Source organism: Myodes glareolus, chromosome 14 (assembly GCF_982192425.1).
Source record: "Myodes glareolus chromosome 14, mMyoGla1.1, whole genome shotgun sequence".
NCBI classification, from domain to species: domain Eukaryota; kingdom Metazoa; phylum Chordata; class Mammalia; order Rodentia; family Cricetidae; genus Myodes; species Myodes glareolus.
This window is the reverse complement of record NC_142039.1, coordinates 57688735-57692703: the sequence shown is the minus strand read 5'-3', so window position 1 is coordinate 57692703 and position 3969 is coordinate 57688735. Positions and strand designations below refer to the sequence as shown.

The window sequence follows — 3969 nt, the reverse complement described above, 5'->3', positions numbered from 1 at the left end:
CTGAGTAGGGAAGAGGATTGGTGTGTGCACAGACCCGCTCTCACTAATGAGTCTTATGTTTAATGGAACTCATTCCCAAGCATGAATATGCATACTCTGCTTACCTGACATTGTAATCACACACATTTCAAGTAAATATTACAGCAAATGTAAGGAGAGAGGCGATGTCCATGGAAACTTGTCTGAACGTGCTGGGGATTTCTCAAGAAGGTAAGAGACTAAAAACCCTGTCCATCTGAGTAGTTAAGTTTAAAATACACATACTGGGCCGTATGCAGTGGCTCACATCTCTGAGGCTAGCCTGAGTTCCACAGTGAGCCCCAGACCATCACAGGACATCACAGGATTTGAGACCGTCTCCGACTATATACAGATACAATGGTATCATGGATAATATAGTAAAAACTCTTTGCAAAGGTTTGTTCTCGAGATAACAAGACTGAATCAGAGAACTGTGTGTGAGCTTTGCAAAGACAAGATAAAACTCAATGGATCTGCAATCCGGTTAAAAAGGGAGTGAGGAGAATTGGTTTGGTCTTATTCAGAAATAATATAGAATGGATGGATGTTTTGTGAATCCCTCAGAACTGACCTTTTTAATGACCTGAGCAACTCCTGGATTAAGCTGTCCTTGGAAGACTTCTACAGTTACAAAGGTGAATGAATAGCAGGGACAGCTACTGGTTGTTTAGATATTAATATGTTGGATAGTCTTAACTCTCCCATTTAATAGACCAAGGAACAGGTAAAACACTCCGTAAAGCACAAAGTTATAACATTTGGATAGGATCTCGTTTCTCCCAATTTTTTTTTTTCCAAAATGTGTTTATTGGGATGGTTCCCACTCATCTCGAATCAGGTGCTTTTCAGTGCTGCTTCCTCCTGAAGGAGCATCCTTCTGTCAGTCTTGCTTTCCCGCCTGTAGGCTGACAGAGGACAGTGGAGCAGCCGACACACAAGACAACCGTCTGTGCATGGCTAAAGACCGTGATGATTTTATAGCATCCTGGGCACTTCACATCCATAAAGTAGGAATTGGGGCTCTGCACCAGGCGCTTTTTCTGTGTTTCCTCTTTTCCTCCTCTGGAGAGGGATGAAGGAGATCCTTTGAGAGAGGCATGTTTTCGTAGGGAGGTCGTCACCGCCGGAAAGCCGTTTCTCCCAAATTTTAACCTAATGTTGTGGGATATTTTGATTGCACTGTGATACTCCAAGACTGTTAAGTAAATAACAGTTAAATAAAGTTTACCTTGAATCGGAAGCAGGGGAAGCAGAGTCAGCAACTAGCTGACCAGAATTAGCCATAGAGAAACCAGCAATCTGGAAAAAGAAGATGCACAGGAAGGAAAGGGTGGGGATGAGAGTTTGAGCTTCCTTTGGTTCTGGGACGAGGGAAGAGACGTGTCTCTTGTGGTATCTCTAGCCAAAAAGCAAGGCCAGCTACTCAACCTCTCTGAGCTAGCAGGTTTTTACCCCGGCCTTTGACTCCAGAGTCTTATTGATAAACAGAACAATAGAGATTTTATTTAAACCTTCATATTGGGACTGGAAGCCCTGTCAAGCCATGGTCTGAGCAGCTGGTGGGGCACTGACTGCAGGATTGTGGGGCTGCAGACGGTAATTAAAATAGCAGATGATTTGTGTGCACCTGCTAAGCTGACAGAACAACACCAACCTAGGACCTAGGTTGGCCATTTTAATTGTTGTCACATGACCTGGTCTCACTCAGTCTGTCTCTTACATCTCCAATCCCAGCATCCTCCACCACTAGCTCATCCATGTTCTTCACCTGTTATATATTATCACAAAGCCTGTCAAATCAACTCCCATCTCGAGCCTTAAAGACTCATATTTTAGGCATGAAAACACTGCACCAGCTTCCTGTTACCAATTCCTGACCCACCCATGGACCCCTGCACCAGCCTCCTGTTACCGATCCCTGACCCATGGACCCCTGCACCAGCCTCCTGTTACCAATCCCTGACAGTCAGGCAGCACCAACACTCAGCTCCAAGCTTTGTTCTTCCCGTTCTGTTTTGCCTCCAGCACATCATCCTGCTTCTCTACCAGTGCTTCTCAGCATTCATAACGGACTTTGTGTCAATGTCCGAAGTACTGATGCTCTCTGGGGACATGACTCTGTGCTGCTACCACAGACTGTATATACCACATAATGTATATAATGTATAAGGAACGAGGTAACGGCGGAGTGACATCTGACTTTACAATGACGCCTCTCTGTTCTGTCCTCACATGGTCTAAGGGAGAAAAAAGAGCAAGTCCATCCCCTCGAGCCATTTTTACAGTATCATTAACCATTCATGAAGACAGAACCCTCCAGATCTAAACACCTCCCCCCAAAGGCCTCATCAACCAACTCTGTGACACTGGGGGACCCCCATAAAATAAACTGTCATGGGGGCAAACCATAGCCTTGCTGTGTTACAGGGTTACTTCTTCCAGGACTTTCCTGGTGGGGCGGGGGGGCTGTCATATCCTTTGCCTACGGCTTCATCTGTATCCATATACTCCTAACCACAGAGTTACAATCTCATATTTCATACAAGTTTTACAACTGGTTCACCATTTCTGCCAAAGTGCCAAAAAGCACTCCCCAATTCAGTCAGAGGCCTTCACCTAGACTTGTACCTTCCAATACTCAAGCTCAAGTCTATTCCTACAAGAATTGCTCTCGTATCAACTACAAACCTAAAACGTTGACATTATCATTTACCCCCCCCCGCCCCCCGCCCTTCGCCTTCACACGCTAATCTCATCTTATTCTTTAACCCCAAAGGCCCCATGGTTATGTCTCTGTACAGGTCAGTTAAAAGGAGGTCCTGTTTATGTCAAATTTGTCCTCATAAGTAGTATGACCTTTCTAAGCCATCTGCACCCAGTCCAGGTGCCTGGAAGAATGCTCATTCAGCATCTTAAGAACGTCGATCCGGATCCTCATTTGTAAAGTATTTCCAACCTGCTGTGGTTGTGCAAGGCCGGGATACAGGCGTAAGGCTGGAGGAGGAGGACTTGAGGTCAGCCTACGCGATATGCAAGCAGCAGCTATTAGAAATACTTCAATACCATCACATATGGCTTGTGTGCCATTGCATCTTTCACACGTCTCTACCCTCAAATGTGCAGTCTCGATTCCAGAAACAACTACCTATACACAGCCCCACCAGCAAGGCCTCTTCACCTGTCCTTGTGTGGGCTTTCATCTGAAACCCTCTTCTTGCCTACTACCGAGAAAACGACTACGGTAGCTAGTGCCTCCTCTCCCAGTCCTTCGTAAACAGCACCGTCTTTACGCCAGCTGGTTGGACCACAGTGGTAGGAGTAGGAGTAAGAACATTCTCCGTTACTCCAGAACATTCTGCTCCATTTCTCTGTTTAAGTGCTGCCTACCATCCCAAGCCTTTGGCACCAGAATTGAGTCTCCTAACCAGCCCAGATCCCAGACCAGTCTCTAAGACAGACCTGCCTTACAAAACCAAGCTCTGATGAAGTCCCTTTTCCTGTCCTATACTCTTGGCACCTGAGCACTGAAGAAACACTGGCTCGGTCACTGGAATAGATGGTCTCCTGCCTCCAACAGGTTCTCCCTGGATCCTCTCACTTGGCAGGATTCAGTTCCCGTGGTCTTCCTGGTTGTCAGTGCCAAAAGTGGAGCATGGCCAGTGGTGAGCAAATTAGCAAGCTCTCGGGGTTGTTGGTGGGGTAAAGCTAAGTATGATTAAGCTACCAACAGCGCTGTGCTGCACGTCTTTTAGGCTCTACGTTGATTAATTTCCTAGCATGGTGGATGCTGTCCTCCCAATTCTTAGACTTTTAGAGTTGGTGAGTGGGGTGCTGAGGTGTAGACCATAAGGGGGGGGGTAAAAACAAAAAGAACGCCTTTAAAATCCCATCACGTTCAAAGTACCCACCGCACTCATTATCCTTAATCAATGAGAGACACACACTTGC

The 3969-nt window shown here is 46.1% G+C and overlaps 1 pseudogene; it reads right to left on the bottom strand.

Moving 5' to 3' along the window:
- Window positions 1-804: 804 nt before the first annotated feature.
- On the bottom strand, window positions 805-1082 carry LOC125397971 (small ribosomal subunit protein eS27-like pseudogene; annotated as a pseudogene).
- Between the last annotated feature and the right edge of the window lie 2887 nt (window positions 1083-3969).